This window comes from Ochlerotatus camptorhynchus, unplaced genomic scaffold (assembly GCF_037179485.1).
Source record: "Ochlerotatus camptorhynchus isolate MF236.1 unplaced genomic scaffold, CSIRO-AGI_Acam_v1.1 ptg000392l, whole genome shotgun sequence".
NCBI classification, from domain to species: domain Eukaryota; kingdom Metazoa; phylum Arthropoda; class Insecta; order Diptera; family Culicidae; genus Ochlerotatus; species Ochlerotatus camptorhynchus.
Genome location: NW_027040879.1, coordinates 261,521 through 285,925, shown reverse-complemented (window position 1 = coordinate 285,925; position 24,405 = coordinate 261,521). Strand labels below are relative to the sequence as shown.

Sequence of the window (24,405 nt, the reverse complement as noted above, 5' to 3'; positions counted from 1 at the left end):
AGGTGGCTAGTCCACTTTTCTATAACCAACAAGCAACACTTGACTGGTCGTGGCAAAGGAGGTGCCAATCGTCATCGCAAATTCTTCGTGATAACCACCATCCATCGTCTGGCTCGCCGTGGCAGTGTCTGACGTATCTCCGGTCTGATCTACGAGGTGTGCTGAAGGTGTTCGTGGAAAATGAGGTCCGTGATGCTGTAACCTACACTAAACACGCCAAGCGTAAGTGGCAATGGATGCCCTCTTCAATAAAACGGCCCTTTTCAGGGCCATCAAGCTTACATCAGTAATGAGTTGGAATAGAATTTATCTGTGCTTGTTTGTCCATATTCAGAACCGCAAGCCCCCAACGACCACACAAACTTGGAAGCAGGGGTGCAAGTGATTTTGATTGATTCTCGTAATCAACTTTTTTTTTTGAAAAAGATCCCTACAAATTTGGTACGCCTACAATTCAAAAACGGAAAGAGTTGAGATAATAGCTATTTGATCAATTAAAAGAACTTAATGCTCTTCACATTTATTCCGTCCACTAGCGGTCCTACGTCAAGCTTCCGTTCGTGCCCCTAGGCACAGACCCTTCTACTTTTTCAGGTAGTCGACGCTCTGGTAAATGTTCGAAATTGTTGTGTAATTGAAAGTAGAGCTGGTCGAATTAGAAATCATTTAGCGGCAGCGGTGGTGTAGTGGTAAGCGTGATTACCTCTCCCCCTCAAAAGGACTGGGTTCAATCCCAGTCGGTGCCGCCGGGATTTTCTGAGGCATAAAATCTCTGATCGCGCCTTCCTTCGGAAGGGAAGTAAAGCCGTTGGTCCCCGGTTCATGAGTTTGATGGGTCGATAGGTAGGGTCCAGGTGTGGGAGCTGCATCCCTGGCGTCGGTAGCATTGGTGCTCAGCACGGAAAACAAGATCGACGAAAAAAAAATCAAGGAAAAAAATTCTACACGCTAACTTGAAAGCGCTAATTAATGAGTAAAAATACTCATTTTTAAGAAATCTGGCGTTTGGCTTTGGCTCATTTATGAGTTATTTTCTTTACCCATTAATTAGCTTCTCTTATCCATCAATTTGTAACAGGTACTTATTAATGGGTAGCAGATACTCAGTATTGAGTAAACAATTTTCTCATTTAATGAGTTAAGCCACTTTTCTTCAAATAGCGAATTGCTGTGCATTGTTTTGTTTTGTTTTACTTCTCATTCAAGCAGTGCCAGCTAGACCAAATTATGGGGCCTCATAGCCTAGTCAGTAAAGACACGGTATTACCAAGCTGGAGGCGGCATGTTCGATTCCCGGTCCGGTCGAAGGAATCTTTCGGGTTGGAAATTTTCTAGACTTCCCTGGGCATAGAGTATTATTGTGTTGTTGCCACACAATATACAAATTCATGCATTGGTATTGGCATCGAAAGCTCTCAATTAATAACTGTGCAAGTGCATTTAGAACACTAAGTTGAGAGCACGCAATAAGCTAATATGCACTAAGCAATAAGCTTGAAATGCGAAAAATTCCAGACCAGTTCCAGACCAAAATTGGACGGACCAAAATTCGATGTTGTAATCTGTTAAAAATGCAGGATACAGATAGTAAATAAGCACTCCCTCGATTCAGCATAATAACCAATAAGGCCAAATCTTGCTCAGCTTTCCAAGTCCCTTTACAGCAACTCTCTTTCGTTAATAGCTACCCTAATAAAATTGTTATGGTTATTTTGCTTAACGACGTGTTCCGGGTATCATCCAAACCATTTGTGGAATGGTTCTATTATTTGGGTTGTCGTTCGTTTATGATTATTTTTTATTAGGGTAGACTGCAACAACTTTTCCTGTCATGTTTGTCGTATTAAATGCTAGATTGATGCTCCTTTCATCGAACTGGGTGTCGAAAATATCCGAAAAAATCTTAACATGGTCGTGGAGATTCAATGAAACTACGTGAAAAGTTGCACGAGAAACCGGTCTAATAACTTTATTGTTATTTGGTCTACTGAACATACACTAAATCAAACGAAAGTGAAATTCCTTGTTAAAAAATTACTACTAAATCAACTAGCAAATAGTAACCCAAGTATCGGGCCTCATCAGCACTTGCAAAAACTGGTATAACCCTAAGAGGAAGAGGAGACAACTGGCTTCTTAGTGGTACCGGTGGTGTAGTGATAAGCGTGATTACCTCTCACCTCAGCAGGCCTGGGTTCAATCCCAGTCGGCGCCGCCGGGATGTTCGGAGGCATAACATTTCTGATCACGCCTTCCTTCGGAAGGGAAGTAAAGCCGTTAGTCCCCGGTTCATGGGTTGATGGGTCGATAGGTAGGGTCCAGGTGTGGAAGCTGCCTTCCAGGCACGTGGGTAGCATTGGTGCTCAGCACGGAAAACAAACCAAGCTAAAAGATGGTGGGGTTGTGGACAAGACACGACCGCAGGGTTGACGTAGATTACTTTTAGCTGTGTAGTGAAATTCTCGTGCATTTTTTCTAGATATTGATTTAAAATACAGTAGAAGTAACCTATGATTTCGGTCATGTACATGTTTTGGATTTCCTAGTTAGTACATATTTTGGATTTCCTAGTTAGTAAAACTTGGTTAAATTCAGGACCTCATAAAAATGCGAATATATATTCTATTACATTTGGTTCCTAAATTACAATCAGATATGAGTAAGGCTTTCTTCAGATGATTCATTGAAGCGTCCAACAATGACCATCATGATGGCTGATATTCCCTAGCACTTCAAGATTTCTAGGACACAAATCTTGGACGGTTGTGACATCACTCATGAAATTGAAACTTCTTGTGTACTGGACTGCAATAAACGTGAAGTTCCAGTTTCTTTGTTATAAGTTTTGTGAGAGCTGATATCTGTACTCTTGACATTTTTATGTGGTTATGAGATTGATCAGAAATAAGGTTTCCTCAGCGATTCAACTTCAAAACGCTAAACGGAGTGCACAATTTTGCGCCAATGTTATGCAACATTTCATAGTTGATCGAGATGATGATATTAGTCATGATTCCCTCCAATAAGTTTTCAGTACATCTTTTATCTACCGATTGAACAAATAAAAAAAAATACTAAGGCTGTGTTCCATTTGCAAAATTTTCACTTAGATTTGACACTTCGAAAATAAATAAAGATGTTCGAAAATCCATCTGTTGTAGATCGGCCGATTTTCGAGAAAACGTCTGTCAAATTGATTCCTTGTTTGTCAGAAATAAGTCTGCTGGAATTGCAGGTTTATTTGAAAATTTTCCATTTGTCAAATTTAAGTAAAAATTCACCAAATGGAACACAGCCTTAATAACTTGAGCACAGAATCGTTTCTTGTTGTGTTTGTCGTATTAGATGCTATAGGGTAGAGCGCTACTTCGTCGTAATCGCCCATTTCCGTTCTATCGATCAGAAAAGATCAATATTATCAATTATTTCACCGTGTACAAATCAATAATAGGTTTGTTCCGATGCGTTTGTTCATTAGCTACAACATAAATCCTGTTAGAGCGCATTGTATGAATATTTACGCTCATTGTTCTCAAAACAAAAGAAGTGCTCCTAGCGAATCCCCTTTTTCTACGTTTATCCGTAGGACGAAGAAAATCTAATGGCGTTTCAATGCGTTAGAACGGAATTGAAACTCGTAGAACGAATTTAGAATCAAGAAGCAGTGTTAGATTTTAATCAATATTTCAACAATTGGTGACTCTTTATCAAATCCAACGGTGCGTAAGGAACGGTGAATAAATTTAGAAGTAATTTTTGACATTTTTTGTTTAAACTCGTTCAGAAGAGAGAGGTAAAGCGCGGGGTTTGCTTAGTAGGACGGAAATTAGATCAAAAACCCTATAATAACTTCTTTTATCAATATGTGTGCTGAAAATACCCTCCTACTTAAAGAATTATGCAATCGAACGGCTGGCTATGCCTCGCCCCCATCAGCAAAAAACTGTATAAACCGTTCTATAGCATAATTTTCCTAGTAGGAGGGACTTTCAAAGCTAATCTAAAAGCATAAATAGAGGTACCGTCTGATAATTTCAGTGCTTGGTACAGAAAACTGTAATCTGTGTAGAAAATTCCTTTTTATCACCACAGAACCACCCCGTTCCCGTTTTCTTTTGCAAAATAATGAATTTGCGTTCACAAAACGCACGAAATCTTAAAAAAACCATATTAAGATTTTTTAATTCAATCAATAGATTAGCGGCGCCGGTGGTGTATTGGTAAGCGTGATTACCTCTCACCCCAGCAGGCCTGGGTTCAATCCCAGTCGGCGCCGCCGGGATGTTCTGAGGCATAACATCTCTGATCACGCCTTCCTTCGGATAGGAAGTAAAGCCGTTGGTCCCCGGTTCATGAATTGATGAGTCGATAGGTAGGTTCCAGGTGTAGGAGCTGCCTCCCTGGCGTCGGTAGCATTGGTGCTCAGCACGGAAAACAAGATCGACGAAAAAAAAACAAGGAAAAAAAAATCAATAGATTAAAGATGTACCGATAATTAAATGGAGGGATTTTAAGCTAAAATGTTCTGATCGCGAAATATTGACGATCAATACCGAAATTTCGCATAAATGTCCAACCGGTTTTGTGTGGTGTGTGCTGCTGTCTTTCAGTGTTGCTCAATGATTAGTGGTTATTTCGGACCGACTAGAAGTTAAATTTTGGTAACCTTGGCTGAGCTATGTTTGAAAACTGATCTATTTCTGGCATTTTCGAACATTGAAAATAACTTTCGAAATGTCACGTTTAACCTCGAGTTAAATTTAACTCAGCAATTGGTACACAGCCCAAGAAGTATTTCTCGATTACTTTTTTGAAGGGACGTATCAGTTTTTGTAAACAACGCATTTGATCGTCGATTTGGTGTAACTGGTAGCTCACTCACGCATGCTAACACTACCATCAGATAGAGGAAATTATCCCTACATGATATAGTGGTGTTAATATGTGGGGTGAGCTATCAGTTATGCCAAACCGACAATAAAATGCGTTGTTTACAAATGCTGATATGTCCTTTTGAAAAGTAATCGAGATTTGTAGTTATCATTCAGGCAAGGAGTGCTTGCACCATCGAGGTGACGTCACTACCAGCAGCCAGTGATCTCGACGGGAACGAAGCGCAAAGTTCGAGGTGCAAAACTCGAACGTTGCGCGCTTGACAGGAACCGCCTTCCTACTACTGCTACTGCTATCTGCTTACCCGCCGTCCGAAGCGAAAATGAGTTGAGGCACATTAGCAGCGCTGTTTTATGACTTTTCAGATTCAAGCAGCACGATGTGCAACCAAATTGTACTTGATTATGAGGACTGGGTTTGGAGAGAACGTTTATTTCATGAAAACAGTGATAAAATTATCGCTTTTTGTTTGTCCATTTTTAAAACAGGTTTTTTATGAAAAATTGAAAAAAACATTTATTTTTAACAGCTTACGAGAGTTATTTCCTATCGATTGGTGTATTTGGATTTTAATTTCATCTATAAATGACAAAGTTATAAGCGTTATAAACCTTACACCTTTTCGTGACGGTCACAATTTTAGATTTTCGATTTAACCCCAGTACCTTACCTTAAGACGTAGTCTACGTCAAAAATTGGCTTCTTTTTGCCTGTGACGTGTTATTCTTCTGTCGTGGAATGGACCGTGCCAAAACTAGTTCATTATCGGCGACGCAGTCGACTGTCAAAGTACAAGAAAATAGATTCTCTGTTGAAAAAAAACACGCGTTTCTATACGTTCGCCTAACCAATCAGGCGCTGGTTCGCGTTTGACAGAAAATTGGTTCATAAAAGCCCCCTATTGTCTCCTCTTCCTCTTTTGGTCAGCTGTATATAGCCAAAAAGGCAAAATAACGTAGGACCTATGGTTACTTGGGTAGATTTATATTCCATGTATTAAATTTATGTCCAATTCTAGTGTGATTATAGTTTGATGGGGAGAAGATTACTGAAAATCAACTTGAGAATAATATAAACGCATGAAGTGACTAGATGCCCTTAGTCTCATCTGAGGAATTTTTGCAGCAAAATTATTGTTCAATCTTTTCAACCTCTCCAGTAAAAGTCTCCATTCCCACCAACATAATTCCAACCCTTTCATCCCAAACTTACCTTCAACGTGCCGTTGAATCCGACCGAGTCGTAGCAAAAATCCCCAATCTGCTGAAACTAACTATGTTATCCTCTATTGGCGCATTCTTGCCGGCACAAAGGATTCAACCAAATCACATCATCATTTCCCGCGAACGAATATGAAACGAATAACAATCCGCAGGGACCGATTCCCTGGCTCACAGGACGCTTCACCGTACGTTTCGTTTTAAAATTCGTACTTTCACGTTGCCAATACTAAATTGGCACCGGCTCCTTGAGTTGTAGCACCCAGCTGTGTGCGTGGATCCAAGTCACGACGAATTCAAAATTCTTTCGCCAGATTAGATTTCTCTTCTTTTGACAACAGCCACCGTCGTTCACCCACCCAATCAAGAAGTTACAAATTCCTTTGTCTGTTGGTTGCTTCTTTTTCACTTATTTAAGCACTGATTTTCACTCACAAACGCAATTCTTTTTTCTTTTGTTGATTCTTAAATCGAATTCGTTACGATATTTTCACATCACCGCCGGTGACGGGTTTTTTTTTTCTTTTCTTCAGGACGATTTCTGGAACAACTGGGAAAAAGGTTTTGGAGGATATTTCACACTCTTTCTTCGCAGAAGTGTTTCCTCCGATAAGGTAGTGATTTCTCAAAACACTTAGCAAATTCACCCACGCTTCAATTTCGATTTAGGCTCAGCACCATGGCCCCGATAATGTGAAATGATGGTAGAAATGGGTTTTCACTAACGAATGTGTCTTCTAGTTTGTCTGTTTTCTTCGTTGGTTTCGTACACTGTTACATTTGTTTCTATTTGGAACGCGGGGTATCCAGGTAGCGTTGTCTCCAGTCGATGTTGGAGTTATTTTTTTGGTGTGCTCTTCCCCGTATCGGATTACAATAACAATGAAAGACGCATGGGAAAAAATGATGTCTCAAATGTTTCCGGCAAAAAAAAAAAGTTAGAAAAGGTTAGTCTAACTGGATTGTTTCCCAAGCGCTCTCGGCAGGAGAGCTGTGGGTATCGTTGTTGGATGTTGTTATTTAATTTCACCCTTATCATGTACGACCGTTGTCGGCGTCAACGTCCCGTGAACGAGAGCAAACGTGGTAGACTGTTGTTACCAGCTGGGACATGAAACTTCAAAGAATTGTTTGTCCGGCTTCCTCCGTTGACCTTGGCGCTCTGTTGAAGAGCTAAGTCTAACACTCGAATTCGCTACTTGCTCTGACAGCATAAAGGGCCTAGCGATAACTTGAAAACACATAAGCGCTGGCACTCGGCTCCACCCCCCAAAACGAGAAGCTTCTTCTCTTATTCAATCACTTGTTTACATAACATCACACCCAGCTTTCAACACCGAATCCAGGAGTGTCGTTTATAGCTTCCTCGTTCACCGAATTTTCCACCAAGTTGCTCCCCAAGGTCGAACCTACATACACTTTGATTATCGTTGATTTCGCTTTTGTCCTCACCGTTCTTATCGAGTTTCCCAAAACGACCAAGTTCCTTGCTTGCACGCTCGTTCGCAGCCTCTCTCTCTAGCTCTCCCCCTCCCGAGAGGGTGTGATTTTTCACATTCCTATTCCCCCTTTTCCAGCGCAGCTTCTTCTCACATCATCATCGCCCTGTTTACATCGCTTCCACACCGCACCATGTGGGTGAAAGCACACTACTCTATAATCGAATCACACACGCGCGCCTTTGAATAATTAAATTATTCTGCTCTCAACCGAGCAGACCAGCCACTAGTCGGTTCGCAAACATCCACTGTACCAGTCCCATGGGCGCACACAAACACTTCGGGATCGCCCAAGGAATATATTCTTCCCCCGTCCGTCGCTTGATTCAAGGGGGCGGGGTGCCTTTTTCCCCCAAACGGTACGAAATATCCTTCAAAATAAGCCCTACACACAGAGCACTCTGTAGTGTCCCGCACCGAAAACGGAACAACGGCGAGATATGGCCCAAAACCGTACCAAAGCGCTATGAATCTCGTTCGATACTGACACAGGGCCACCGAGGGAGAGAACATTCAGATCAAATCGAATCGGATGACGAGCGAGCATCCCGCATGTCCTTTTGGACCGACGACGACGAAGACGACGAAAACAGCAGCAGCTATGAACCCGCATCTCGGAGAAATTTCGTCTCTCCCTCTCGTAATTTGAACACAACAAGCGGTACTAGACGGGCCGGAATTTGTGACGTTTGACTTTGTAGGCAATGCCAGGCCCGGTGTGGTAGTAGAATGATGTCTCTCACGTGCACTCAGCTGAGCGAAGAGGTGGCATTCGTTTCCAATGGCCGTTCCAGTGAGTGTGAGTGCCAGCTGGATGAGAAGGAGAGCGAGAAAGCCATAAAGTCTCCAATGTCCTTCAAAATGAGCTTGACATTATGTTTTGTCTATGTGCGGGCACGGCACATGATGGGAAGTGAGCAATCCATTTCCCATGATGATTGTTCGAGAAATTTCTCATGTTGAGGAGGATTATTATGGTAGTAGGGTTTTTAATATAATTTCCGTCCTACTAAGCACAGTCCGCGCTTTACCTTTTTTTACGGGTTTGAATATTTCTGTCAAAGATGACTTCTAAATTTATTCACCTTTCTATACGTACCGTTGGATTTGATAAAGAGTCACAAGTTGTTGAGATATTGTTTTAAATCTAATACTGCTTCTTGATTCTAATTTCGTTCTAAGAGTTTCAATTCCGTCCTAACGCATTGAAACGCTATTAGATTTTTTTTTCGTCCTACGGATAAACGTAGAAAAGAGGGATTCGCTAGGAGTGCTTCTTTTGTTTTGAGAACAATGAGCGTAAATATTCATACAATGCGCTCTAAAAGGATTTATGATGTAGCTAATGAACTAACGCATCGGAACAAACCTATTATTGATTTGTTCATGGTGAAATCATTGATATTGTTGATCTTTTCTGATCGATAGAACGGAAATGGGCGTTTACGACGAAGTAGTGCTCTACGCTATAGTTAGTCACCGAAAAACAGACTTAACACTCGCATTATTTTAATCGAATAAGCAAGTAAGGGTCAATTTCTTGGTTGGCAGCATTGCCACCTGTGGCACTAGACTGGCCCACATTTGTACTCTCAGAAAATATTCAAATCTAAAAAGTATAAAAGCTACGATGAATCGCCACTTTCCCGACCGACGCATAGATCGGAATAAAATGGTTTATACATTGCAATGTATGAATTCGCGATATTGATATGATGTATACAACACCGAGAGAACAGCTGGCAAAAAACAACCATATTTTGGGTTGCTTCAACCAAATTTTCATATTGAAAATTGCACAAACATATATTTTGTTTACTCTGACAAACTTTGATGTTTGAAATAAACTAAAATTTGAGGTTGTTTTTGTTTTTTTTTTCAACCAAAATCCAAAATTAAAACATTTGTTTTAAATAACCAAAATGTTTAGTGTTTGATTTTGACTGCTGATAAAGCAAAGGTTAATTCAAACAAATAATTTTTTTCGTGTTGGGTATATTCATCACTGCAACCATTACTTTGATCTATTCTGATATTCCCCGTTTTTATATTGCTTTATCAGTTATGTCGTATCACTATTTTGTGAAGCGACCGACATAGACTGACCAAAAGCATTTTCCCAGCCAGGTGTTACATTTCTAATGAAATTTACTACTTGACTGGGACCTGCATTCCAAATATCAAAGTATACTGCCAGCCCCTTATCTAGAAAAATACGCCTTTTATTGAAGATTGCTGCACAAAAGCATAGCAGGTGTTCAGAGTCTTCCTTTTCTATGCCACAGAATCGACACATATCCTCTTGAAGTTTTCCTATTAACTTCAAATGATATTTACATGGACAATATCCTGTTATCAAACCAGTATAGACACTGAGATCTTTCATTGATATTTCAAGAATTTTGCTATTTAGTCATTGAAATGTTCGGAATTCGATTATTCAACAGGACTCAACGAGAATCGGGATGACAAATATTCAGCAGCAAGGACACAATACATGAGCGGTGAGATCTAACTGATTACAACTAGATATAAAAATATGAAATGCATCCTACTAAATACGTGCCATCTACAAAACAGGAGTTGCTTTGATGATGGAAGTGTACACGCAGTACCAATATACATTTTATATCGGTACTACGTGTATGTGGGGTAGAATGTTTCAAAATAGGTCAAATCTGGTATTTCAAACGCTACCCTCTGCAATGGTAGTTTTGGGAGTCAGAAACACCCTGCCAGAAATTTGAAGTGATTTGTTTCACGGGAACCCCTCGCTCAAACGGCTTGAAGTTTGTATGGGGAAAATCGACAAAATGTATGGGGGAGCGAGCCACTTTCACATTCGCGGCTCTATGTGGCGCTGTAGTGGGTCGATTTTCTTCGTGTACAAAATGAAGCACCTTTGGAGTATTCGAAATATCTTGACTCAAGACCGGATGTGAATCCGAGTTACCCCCGAAAAGTTATTAGCGTTTCAAACGAACACCACCTGCTTTACTTCTGGGAAGGGCCTAACGCGCTTGTGCAGTTTTTATTTTTACGAACAGGTATACGAATACCAATGTTTGCATAGGTATAACTTTTTTGTTTAACCATGAAATTGGTTGAAATTTTCACAGTGAGTAGAAAAATGTTCGGAATTATGGTCTACTAAAAATTGGAACAGATTGGCCAAGTGGTTCTGGTTTTATTCCGGGTTTCCGAGAGGCCATCGGGGGGAGAAAAGGTATTAGTCGTCTAGAACAAGGTGGTGCTGGAAATCCACAGCAACAGGCATCTATGGGTAGTACTGATTAATATTTTAACAAAATCAACCCATAACCTGGTTCTAAATACTGAGTGTCCACCGGAAGGCCTTCCGATGACCCAGATCAACCTTAATCTGGATTATTATGTATTTTTTTTTATCAAAGTAGGCCTTGATTATTCTCTGTAATTTTTGCGCAAGCATATTATAGAGCATTCAAGAATTGCTTGAATTTCTGCTTGGAACACGGTTCGCCAGTAACCCATAGATATTGTGATATCTATCCCTGGACCAGTTATCTCTGCTCCCACACGATTGTTCAATCTTGAACCGTCTGTATAAAAAACAGTTGAACCTAGACTGATGTTTGGTCCCCCATTTTCAAAAACGTTACGATCAAGTTCTGCTACATTGTATAAACGATAGAAATTATATTTTTTTTCTCCATCCAGTCTTCATTTTTTTTAATACAAGAGAATCAATATCAAACATTTTTAATATACTAAGGTGTCCTGTAAGATCACCTTCAAGGAAGTAGTTTTCAGCATGCTACTCGTACCAAGGATGTTTGTTGGAGACCTCAATGGGCATCATCCAACTTGGGGCTGTCCTCGTCCGAATCCCAGAGGAAGCATCCTAATGGACCTACTCGATCAGGAAGTCATGGCAGTGCTCAACCATCATTCTTCAACGGACCTCACGCCGCGGCTATCGACGTCTCTTCGATCAGCCGTTCCATAGCAGGAAAAGTCACGTGGTGCACCAATGCGGATTTGTACGGAAGTGATCACTACCCCATCCAAATGCAGCTTTCGTCAGCCACGGCTCCAGAAGTCACTAAAAGGCCTCGCTGGCGGTACGACGAGGCTGAAAGGGATGGGTATCAGGGGACAATTCTGTCCCTGATCCTCGAACGCAATCCGTTAACCATCCCGGATTTTTCTAAGTTGGTGCATCCGCTACCATACCAAAGACCAGTAGCCTACCTGGACGAAAAGCCCTCCGTTGGTGGAGCGAAGACACCAAAAAATCCGTTAAAGCCCGCCGGAAAGCTCTACAGAAACTCAAGATAACCCCGAGAGATGACCCAAACAGGGAAGAGCTACTAACCCCGTACCGTGCACTGCACCAAAACATGCACCAAAACACCTATGGATTCAGGCGATTATAAAGTGCGTCCCACCGAACACCATGTAGACATGGATTCCCGGACACTGCGGACTGACAGGTAACGAGTCTACTGATCACCTTGCCAGAGCCGGGACATCGGGTCCCAGACTCACTGACAAGGTACCCCTACAGGACGTGAGACGGTGGATCATGCTGACCATTCGAGCGGCATGGGAGGCCGAGTGGTTCCACAACAGAACTGCCTTCATTCGCAACGTCAAAAGGTCAACTGAACTCTGGAGCGAACTGGACAACCTGAGGGACCAACGCGTGATTTCGCGGTTTCGGACCGGGCACACCAAACTCTACTATAACTATGGTGGCCTGCCGTTCAGCAGAAGCTGCATCATCTGTGGGGTACCCTACACCGTCAAACACATCCTGTGCAACTGCCCGGAGCTCCAAAATCTTCGGGAGTCACTCTGGCTAACTTCCAGCATCAGTGATCTGCTCGGGAATGATACTTCGGCCTCGGCAGCACTAGTAACCATCTTAAAAGAAGCCAAAATCTACCACTTGCACACTTAGAAATACCTAATTTTACACGTGACGGAATCCATCTTTGACATAAAGGATGAGACGTAAACAAACATGTCATGTAAAATTAAGTGCTCCGAGACTGAAAAGTTCGGTACTCGACGAAAAGTACGTTTGATTGAGCTGAGTTTTGCGTCTATTACGACTCAATTTTATGTCAAAAATGACGCTCGTATATGTCAGTCTCAGAGCACCTAAATTTACATGATTTTTTTTAAGTGTGTGGTATAGCAGGAATTTCTTTCGGCCGTCGGGACATCTCAGCTGGATGGATTTCTCCTATCGAACCCATGCCAGCTCTGCCCATAAATGAGAAATTGGCTAATAAGCCATTTTTGTCAAAATCGAGAAAATGGTGTTAGTTGATATGTGGCACTTTTGTCAAGGTCCCCACTGTATACAATTTTGAAAAAATTGATTCGTGCGGATAAACGACTTGAAAAACTAGATGGCTAATGTGCAATATAAATGAGAAATTGTCTAATGTGCATGATCAGTCTGAAACCGAGCGCAGCAACCAGTGTGTTTTTAATAGGGAATTTTTTTTAACATCAAGTAAGATGGTTTTATAGTCAAGTGGTCACAGGCATCAAGTTGAAAATCGGAAGATTCAGGATTCAAAACTTGTTTTATGTTAAACTTTTATATTTTTTTTTTAATAAATGTTAAAGATTCAGAAATTTTTCGGTTTTACAGCTTATCGCAAGACTCTTTAATTAAATATATTATGGAAAGAATGTTTTTATTTATTTATAACAGTTTTATTGATGTATAATAAATGGAAAGAGCAAGGGAAATGAAAATGGTAAATGTTACAATATAATCACACATTATTATTATGCTCCTTCATTGGTATTATGATTCTTCATCCGATATGTCATCGTGGGTTGGAAGGTTATACCAGTACATTTTTTTTGTCGGGAGGCAACAACGGTAGAATTTTTTGTATTATTCCTTGCTTACGTGTAAGTTCGACTCTTTTTGGTAACATCCGGAAATGCATCGTAGATGAAATGTCGAAATCAGCTGATTGAACTTTCCTGATTTGTTCTCTGGTGAAGAAGTTGCACGATTTTGTTGCTCCAGAAAATTCATTGGCGTACGTAAAATTATACGATCCTCTTGAAAATATGATAAGCTTCACCTCATTAAGTTTCGGTCGAGGTATCAGCTTGGTTGCCGGTTTGCATGTCATATCACAGGTAAAAAAATCAAATGCCTGCATTTTCACTGCGACGGAATTTTCTTGAGCAGTGTTGACACAAGTATAAAAATCTTCAAATGTATGAACTTCCCCTTTATCAGCTGATTTCATTCGTTTTTCAACAGCATGATGGAACGAATCAGCGGACATAAAGGTGTGTCCCGGTTCAAAATACTTAAATTCAATAACGTTAGTCTCAAGCAACGTTGAATTTACAAGAAGGATCATAAATAAGAACAGATTCCAGTTCTTATTCTGACTACTACAATTATCTAGCCAAAGCACAATATGCTTAGCGCTCCGCTCAATTTGCAGATATTTTAGAAAGCAGCTCATGATGTCTGATGCCATTCTTCCGCTAATGGATTCATCCCAAACGAAACCATAAACTAAACCATGCTTTGCTCCTCCAACGGGAGCAAACGTTTGGTGCAAAATGTTTATTCGCTTCGTGAATATGACGGTTTTATAAGAGTCCATCCTTGGTATTTGAACCACCTGTAATAAACATCAATACTAAATAAATATTCATGTGTTGTTATTGAATGCAAAAAAATACCTTTTGCAGATCAACGGACATAATTATTGCTTTCTTATTGGTTTTATCCTTTTGATATTCTTCGCGAGATGTGCGTGCCCGTAGATTATAATCGTGCCACATTTTGCAGGCTTCACAAAGATCAATTGCTGGTTCGTTTGTTGGTGAATCATGATTATGACCAGCCTCAGCTACATGCTGATGGTGAATTTCACATACTTCGCATTCTTCTAGTCCAAGCTTGGTGAATTTGATGTTCATAGCTCGATGTATGCTGTAGTAAAAAAATATAATTTTTTAAATGTCCACAGATTTATACAAGAAAACATACCCGCAGTAATATTGGTATGAACACTTCGTATTTTCATCGGTCTGCTTTGCAATATATGCATCAAACAAGCGTCTGGCTGAAAGGTCCGAAGGCAAGTATTTAACATTTGGAGCATGGATCCGTCGATAGTGAGATATCGTAGGATTATGTAATAGTATGTCTTCCGTGACCATCTTTTTCAGATCTCTGCTCTTTAATTTTTGAAGCATACCCCTCTTATCAATATTCCAGTCACGCGATGCTTCTTTCTTGAACGCGCGAGAGATAGTATTACTGAAATTTACAATTGATGTACTACAAACAAATACTACGCCTATTAAGAACAGAATTCATACCTGCAAGATTTTTCATACCCAATTGTGTTCAGAAAAAATGTTGCACAAACGTTCTGCGAACTGAAAAAGGAATCTTTCAAATGATATTTATATGTAAAACATTTCCGATGCACAACGGCACGTATGCGTCTACGTTTAACTTCGATCTGCAGAACGTTTTCCCGGATAAAACCTTTTTGATCGGCAGGCGTCTTGTTCCAATACGACTCATTGATGCGTAGCCGCATTTCTCTATCTATTTTAGATTCACAATCCAGAGGACATGCTGCACAATTTCCAGGCACCACTGTGTGTTTTATTCGCTTAATCGTTTTAGTCTCCAGAGCTACTGCTTCTCGCTTTGTGGGTTTACGACGCGGAATACTGTCATCTGGCTCCTGCTCACTTTCACTAGTGGTTCCGTATTGTTGTAGATAATTTAAAGCCATATATAGCTGGAATTCACACCACAATAAACGAGAACGTATGCACGTTAGCCAAAACAAATGACCGTTTGGCGAATTTCCCTGAGATTGTAATTGAAAAAATGGCTACTATGATTAAAAATCAGCCTTTATAGAAAATGGCTATAAGTTTCGTTGTTTTTATTCAACAGCATGTTTCCGGCATAGGCAAATACTGTTATGTATATTTTAAAAGACAATTTTATCTAGTAAAACTTATTCAACCAACAAAAATGTTAAAATTGCATTTTTCTCGATTTCGTGCTTCAGGCACATTAGCCAATTTCTCATTTATGGGCACAGCTGAGCTCTGTTTTGTTTGGATTATTCGTTTGTAGCTTGTTTAAATCGTTTTGTTTTCTGTTGTTCCTCTGTTTCACTATTTTATATATTGTTATTTTTTCCAAATAAGTTGAAGAGCCAGCAACCAAAGTTATTTACAAAATGTCAATATACCATATATTTAGAGGTTACTCACTCTGAGGCCTCTCCTTTCTCCGGAGATGAACTAGCCATAGGCTAAAAATCTCCTTAGTAAAGAATTTAAAAAAAAAATTGCTTTTACCGTGTATATTTTTTCCAGAAACATTTTGTTTTTCTCTACAACTTTTTGGAGGTCATTTCGATCAGGAGTAACGCTTTCGAGCTACAATGTATTGCAAAATGTCAAAGATAACATTTTGAAAAGAAAAAAAAAACCATGGTAATGTTGAACTTTAGCAAAAATATCAATTATTGCCCATAACAAACAATTATGTAAATTTTCATGCAAAGCAGAGAAAGTCGAGTTTTATAGATTCGTCATTTGGCGTAGAAACTTTCTATGCGAAAACATTTTTTCTATCTCGTTGAAGACTTCTTCTCAAACCAAGGTTGCAAATACTCATTTCAGCTAAAACAATGTTTTTCTAAATTATGAAATAATTAGATGCCATGATCAAATTTTGAATTGGTAGGATACAAGAAGAGGTTGCAAAGAATGTGTTTGACATATTAAACCTGTTTATTTCACTTCATGAGAGTCACAATCAGCGATTTTTCACAAACTCACTCACTCACTCACTCACTCAGCGATCAGAAAATCGCTGATTGTGACTCATAGAAAGCAAAATTTACAGGTTTTATGCTTCTAACGCATACTTTGTAACCTCTTCTTGTAAGTTACAAGTAAAACATGCCATCATACCATCTTTTGGTTTTATTATTCCGAAAAACATTATTTTAGCTGAAATGAGTATTTGCAACCTTGTCCCAAACACCTGGCACCCCTATTTTAGGGTGTCATCTGTAGGATTACCGTCTCTTCGCTGGGTGGTGGTTGTGGTTGTATAGGCTGGTTCTATCCGCTGTGGGAGGCTAGTGCAGTGTTGGGAAAAGGTACTTTACGAGGGTTTTGAGAGGCGAAAGAAGATTGCATGAGTTTGTCCTAGGGTTTGTTTTGTATTTGTTACGGTGAAGCATGATAGTAATAGATTATTTTAGAATAAAACGAGAAGTAGCCAAATCATCACTGTGCTTCATATGTTGTCAATATAGTTAATACTGTACTACACATGGTTTTTGATTGTTCAGGCTGTAGCTAATGTCACAGTTGTTTCATTTCAATGTTCCAGAGTCGATATCAAAAATGTTTGACATGAATACATAAAAAAAATTTAATGGCTTTTGATTCATTTGAATACAGCAATCTCCCAAAGAGTGCGGTGGGTATTTAAGCCTGACATCCACTAATTTGCGGCCGTTTTCAAACCAACGGAGCTGATTTTAATGTAACTTTTATCAACCGTATTAAATTTATCACCTACAAAAAAGCAGCTCATTTGGTTATAAAGCAGCCAAATAATAGCGGTCGGATGATTAAACCATCAACCAGCTCTCTCTGCTCGAAGAAGTGCTGTACATTGTAAATTTGTATTCAACAGATGTCCTTTTCCGATTACGTTATTTGCATCCTGGCGTTAGTTTCATCGGAAATTCCATGTTCCATTCATTTTGCAATCACCCTTCACCGGTTTTATCCGTGTGACGAGTTGAACCACAACGCTGAGAAAAAATGATATTATTCGATTTTGATATCAATAAATGAAAAAGAAAAATATTTTTCCCATCAAACCGTTGAGGCTCAGCTCACCATAGCTTCACGTGGGAATAATGCTAGCTCTGGTAAACACGTTAAAATCTCATTTTTCACTGATCGTTCGTTTAACATCCGCTACCGGAAACGCTGTTCCGTAGAATGGGAACGTTCTTCGTTCATATGGGCTCCACGGTACGGGTGGACTTTGGATTTTGCACCACAACGAATGAACCATTTTTGTTCTGTTTTCTTCAACAGCACTTTAAGTTCAAACCAAGGTTGCAAATACTCATTACAGCAAAAAAAAAATGCTTTCGGAATTATTAAATAATTAGATGTTATCAACATATGATTTATTTGAAGAGGTTGCAAATTATTGTTTTACACGTATAAAACCTATCAATTTCCCTTCTTGATAGTCACAATCAGCAATTACTCACTCACTCACTTACTCGTTCACTCATCGATCAGCAAATTGTTGGTTGTGACTCATACGAAGCAAAATTTACAGGTTGTATGTATCAAACACACACTTTCTAAGCATCTAATTATTCATAACCCCAACACAAATTTTAGCTGTAACGAGAATTTGCAACCTTGGCTAGCACGGCTTGGTTTTCCAATGGCTCCAAACATCCCGATGTGATTGCATTTAAGTGAATAGAAATGCATCGGAAAAAAGCAAATGGCTTTTTAAGTGCAGAAGGAAACAGCAATAGTTCTGCCAATGGTTTATTTCCTAGATGTAATGTAAATTAAACCTAACTGAATTCCATTTCACTTGATTGTTTATGGTTTCCATTTCAATAGAGTTATCAGCGTAAGAAGGTTTTTCTCTTAACGAAACAAAATTACTGATGGCAAATAATTTACTTACTGGTATAAGAATTATTAATTCAACTCCGCAAAGTCGACAAACAAATGAGAAGTCCTAGCACGGCTTGGTTTTGCAATGGCTCCAAACATCCAGATATGATTGCATTTAAGTGAATAGAAATGCATCGGTAAAAAGCAAATGGCTTTTTAAGTGCAGAAGGAAAAAGCAACAGTTGGAATTAATTTTTGCAAACGTTTTGTTCTGGAATTAATGATGCAATGGTGTTTTGTGTGCTCTCACATTGTTTTTTGTTATCTTTCATATGACCTCAATCACGCCTGATCTATTGTTCGGTTGGTGCGATGAGCCAGACTTTTGTTCAAGCGAGTGAGGTGTGATCGAACAAGAATAGATACCGCACACACGTTCTATCATGTTATGTTAGATTACCAGATTTGGTGATAAAAGTGCCAGCCAAGCAAAAATGAAAATTATATGGAAGAAAAGTTAATCATACCTTATTATTATGTGGCTGTTAGAGATTATTTATTTTCCATCCGGTTGGTTTCGAGTTAAGTACTTGATAATAAAATAAATGTGTGCTATCGATTTTTTATGTTACCGGTTGCCCGGTATGACCTCTAGCGCGCTGATCTATTTTTCTGTTGCTGCGATGAGCAACGTCTTTGTGTAGTGTTAAAGAAGAAAGTCCGAAAACACATGACCTTGATTATGCGTGGAGTGTGTTCTTTTATGGATGCGAGCTAGAAGAGCGTTATCAGTGAATGCGGTGGTTCAAGGAACATTAAATAAAGCATTTTCGAAAACATGACGCTGCAAAGTCACTAGGCCAATCATGTGAGATCTTTTCATTTTATCTATTTAGATTCCATTTGTGTCACTGATTTATAAAATGCTCTATATTGACAAATAGAGCTTCTACATCATTCACCCTCCCACTAACACAACTCTTTCCCTCCTGTGACACCTATGAAGGTAGTATGGGTTCCCTGCACCTTCTTAAGTAGATGTTGAATTAACTTTCCCTCCCGTCCCCTGCGATTGTAAGGATGTGGCCAGGTGTATAATGCGATGCTTGTTTTGTAGATTTTATGTTTGTGTGGGGAAAATCACAAATCCCAAGTGATATTTTCTGCGTCAACACACGATATTTTCTGCAAAACGTATTAGTTGACCATTAAACAGCCACCCACGATTTGTACAATCGCATATGCTATGCTATGCTATGCTATGCTATGCTATGCTATGCTATGCTAACGAGAATTTGCAACCTTGGTTCAAAAAATGCGCTGGCGTGTGCAGACCAGAGTACACTAAAAGGGTGTGGATATTTAAGACGAAGACTGACAATCCATTCTAATATTTTTCCTGAGGCTCGGAGACCTGCTGCGGAATAACAGTATGATAGCAACGGTCCAAAGTCGCGCTCCATCTCCTGAGCACACCACTGTCAGAAGTCGCCGAACCGGAGCAACGTAATCGGGAAACAAGATATCCACCGAGTTAACGCTTGGGAAATAAAACTTGCAGAATAAATCGCTCCAATCCGCCATAAATCATATTCCCATCATTCAGCAGCTGTTTGAGCGATTTTCCTTTTCCTTCTCTCCTCAAAGCGATCGACATTTCCTTACCTTTCCTTACTCCATCCTTCCGTTTTCCATCGTAAAAGTGGTTCCAGTGGAACCAAAATTGCTGGAGGTTTAGCCGAAGCTCAGACAAACCTTGAATCTTCGGTTGTTAGGAATCGATTGGGCTTGCTCGTCGGAGTGTCTCGTCGTCGTCGTCGTCGTAACGTAACAAACATTGATGCAAAGAAGCAAGCATAAATAAAATAATAAAAATGTATAAATATTCAATGGCCGTTTCTGGTGATTTTCTTCAAATTATTTTTTCGTGAGTTTTAGCACTGTTTATGTTTTCCCAGTTTGCAGTAGAGGAGTGATTGGAGCGGAGTAAGTCGATTCTTTTGATGATAGTCGAAAAACAGCGTTCGTGCCGGAGATTCCTGTTCGGTTACCATTAGCGTAGCTAGGACATTTTTTTGGAGAAGGCCTAGGTGCCCCAGATCGTGAAGATGTTATTCAATAGTTGTGTATTAAGGTCTTGAATGAAAATAACACCGATTAATTTTTTTTATTAAAGGCTGACTAAAATTAAATTGGTACGCACATGACATGTAAAACATGATTCAATAAGTTTTAAAAGTCCATTAATGGTTGCTTTATAGTACTTTTATTAAAACTTCAAAGTTACATCATTAGATGGTTAAATTTCTCCAGTTCGATCAAAATCTCGAACCTTCCTCTTGATGGAGCCCATCAGCGCCCGCACAGTGGAATCGTACACAGAATCATCGGATTTCTTCCATTTTGCCCTCATTTACTGAACGTCCTTAACTGCCCCGCCGCTTTGTCGAAGTCGCTGCTTTGAAATTCCTGGAAATTCGGAGGATTCATTAGCTTGAGGAAAAAATCGATCTTGTTGGCAGCATACCACTCCAAAACAATCATGGAGTCGTGGCAGTTGGCCAAATCGGACCAAATGATGACTTTGGCACTATGCTTGCAGATGAACGGCAATACACGCTTTTACAGGCATTCTTCGATGTAAACTTGCGATGTCATCGTTGAGGATGTGACGAATGGTTCCGTTTTCAGGCCACAACTGCAAATCGCTTGCAAAATCATGTTTTTTTTCGCGAACTTGTCGGCAAACACGAACTTGAATCTTCCCGGCACATCCCCACGTCCAGTCGCGATGTAAAACGTTTGACCGGGAAGCTTGTTTGACGTATGTTTCGTCATCGATCAAAGTGTAGCCCTTGTTTTTAGTCAAAACACGATCGAACAAGAGCCTCGGAATTATCCTTCGTGTGCCGGTTCGAATGTAACTCTTTTGTAACTCTTTATTTGTTTCAAATTCAAAATAAATTACATTTCATTTTAACCTAGGTGCTCCAGTTACTACAGTAACTTACCAGCCTTAATTGTTATGATATATATCTAAGTGTTTTTACATTGTTCCTGTCTTGGCAATTCAGTATTTTAAACAGGTTTTTTAAACCTGCATGTCAGTATAACAATTGATATCTTAAAACTAAAAACTAAAACTAAATCTTATCTAAGTATAAAGGGAATTAATCGTTGCAATTGAGGATTTTTGCCTGAAATTATTAATTATTTTGTTGGACATTTCTTCTAAAGTCTCAACATTCGAAATTCTATGTACTTCGGTAGTAACTTTGTTCTGAATCCTTTGAAGTGCTTTTTTCCTGGTAGTGCAACAACAAGACCATATTGGCACAGCGTAAAGCATGGCCGGTCTAAAAACTTGTTTTTATATTAGAAGTTTATTCGTCAGGCAAAGTTTGGATTTCCTGTTTATAAGAGGATACAAACATTTTATATACTTGTTACATGTGGCTTGAATGCCCTCAATGTGATCTTTAAAAGTTAATTTTTGGTCAAGTATTAATCCAAGATATTTCACTTGGTTTGACCAAGAAATTGGAACTCCGTTCATAGTGACTATGTGACTACTACTAGGTTTCAAAAATGAAGCTCTAGGCTTATGTGGAAATATTATAAGTTGAGTTTTGGAAGCGTTGGGAGAAATCTTTCATTTTTGTAAATAAGAAGAGAAAATATCTAAACTTTTCTGCAGTCTGCTGCAAATAACACGAAGACTTCTTCCTTTAGCGGAAAGGCCTGTGTCATTAGCGAACAAAGATTTGTGGCAACCCTGAGGCAAATCAGGGAGGTCCGAAGTGAAAATGTTATACAATATAGGCCCAAGAATGCTACCCTGAGGAACTCCTGCTCTAACAGGTAGTCGATTAGATTTGGAATTTAGATAATTTACCTGCAGAGTTCTGTCAGTTAAATAATTTTGAACTAATTTCATAATATACAGTGGAAAATTAAATTTTTTAAATTTAGCAATCAAACCTTCATGCCAAACACTGTCGAATGCTTTTTCTATGTCTAAAAGAGCAACTTCAGTTGAGTGGCCTTCAGATTTGTTTGAACGAATTAAATTGGTAACTCTTAAGAGGTCATGAGTAGTTGAATGCCCATGGCGAAATCCAAACTGCTCATCTGCAAAAAATGAGTTCGTATCGAGGTGAAGCATCATTCTATTTAAAATTATCTTTTCAATAAGTTTACGTATTGAAGAAAGCAAACTAGCTAGAAGCTTCAGCTGGATTTTTTCCGGCTTCAAAATTGGAACAACTTTTGCATTTTTCCATTTATCAGGAAAGTATGCCAAATGGAAACATCTGTAGGTACTCTCTGGGAGTTTTTTGATGAGGATATAGAAAATTCCATCATCACCTGGAGCTTTCATATTTTGAATTTTTTTAGTTATAGACCTTACTTCGTCCAAATCAGTCCCCCAGGAATCATCAAAAATATTTTCACGAGAGAAAATATTCTGAAAATCCCAAGCAACCTGATTCTCAATAGGACTAGTAAGACCCAAACTGAAATTATGGGAACTCTCGAATTGCTTAGCAAGTTTCTGAGCTTTTTCCAAATTTGTGATCAAAATTTTACCACCTTCTTTAAGCGCTGGAATAGGCTTTTGAGGTTTTTTCAAATTTTTTGTGAGTTTCCAAAAGGGTTTGGAACTCGGGTCTAATTTAGAAACATTATTTTCAAAACTTTTGTTCCTCAGGGCAGAGAATCGCTTTTTAATTCGTTTTTGCAAATCCCGCCAGATAACTTTCATGGCAGGATCGCGTGTTCTTTGATATTGTCTCCTACGGACATTTTTAAGACGGATCAAGAGCTGAAGATCGTGGTCTATTATAATTGAATCGAATTTAACCTCGCATTTTGGTACTGAGGCAGTTCTTGCTTCAACTATAGAAGTAGTCAGAGATTCAAGAGCATAATTAATTTCATCTTTGATTTGCAAAGGAATGTTTGGATCGAAGTTATATTCCATAAATGTTCGATATTGCTCCCAATCAGCTCTATGGTAATTGAAAGTAGAGCTGTTGGGATTACAAGTTATTTCTTAGGATATTTCAAAAGCTACTGGAAGGTGATCAGAACCGAAGTCAGCATGGTTAAACAATTGGCTACAAAGTTGACATGAATCAGTTTAGACCAAATCAAAAGTTGAGGGATTTCTTGCAGAAGAGCAGCATGTTGGGCTGTTTGGATATTGAATAGTGTAATAACCTGCAGAACAATCATCAAACAGAATATTACCATTGGAATTGCTTTGAGCATTATTCCATGAGCGGTGTTTTGCATTAAAATCACCAATAATGAAGAATTTAGACCTATGACGGGTAAGTTTCTGGAGGTCACGCTTGAGAAAATGCTTTTGCTGGCCTACGCATTGGAATGGCAAATAGGCAGCTATAAACGTAAGTTGTCCAAATTTTGTTTCAACAGAAACTCCCAAAGTTTCAAAAACTTTGGTTTCAAATGAAGAAAGAATTTTATGTTTGATTCGTCTATGAACAATGATGGCAACGCCACCACAGGGTCCATCAAGACGATCATTTCTATAAATAAATAATTTGAGTCCTTCTTAACCTTATGGTCAGGTTTAAGGAACGTTTCAGTTATAACGGCAATATGCACGTTATGAACTCTCAAAAAGTTAAATAGCTCGTCTTCATTATCTTTAAAAGATCGAGCATTCCAATTTAAAATATTTAAAGCTTTAAAATCCATTACTGAATTTTAAAGTCATGACAATATTATTAGCAAATTTTACTCCAGTTTGAATAGCATCAAACATGGAGTTAGATTTAAGCATATCAGAAATCATGTCAATTAATGAATTCTGTAAAAATTCCATTTTAGGAGCAGTAACGCTTCCTAAGTCAAAATTGTCAAAATTTCCGTTAGAACGTTGATTTCTACCCGTTGCAATAGCAGCATAGGTAGCTCCAGTAACTCGCTGAACATTGTTAGCATCGAGGGGAGTAGGTACAGGGGTGATATTTGTACCTACGGGTACGAATGTAGAATTTGTTCCTCGCTGACCGTTGTTAACAGCAGAGGAATTTGTACCTGGTCGGAAACGTGGAGCGTTTCCTACCTGACGG

The 24,405-nt window shown here is 39.2% G+C and overlaps 1 protein-coding gene across 1 annotated transcript in view; it reads right to left on the bottom strand.

Annotated features, from left to right (window-relative positions):
* LOC135710604 (uncharacterized) overlaps nucleotides 1–8,071 on the bottom strand; it is a 297,590-nt gene extending 289,519 nt beyond the window's left edge. Inside the window, exon 1 of the mRNA XM_065233225.1 lies at nucleotides 6,106–8,071. The gene's annotated coding sequence lies outside the window, so the exon portion shown is untranslated. The remainder of the gene's footprint in view (nucleotides 1–6,105) is intronic.
* Between the last annotated feature and the right edge of the window lie 16,334 nt (nucleotides 8,072–24,405).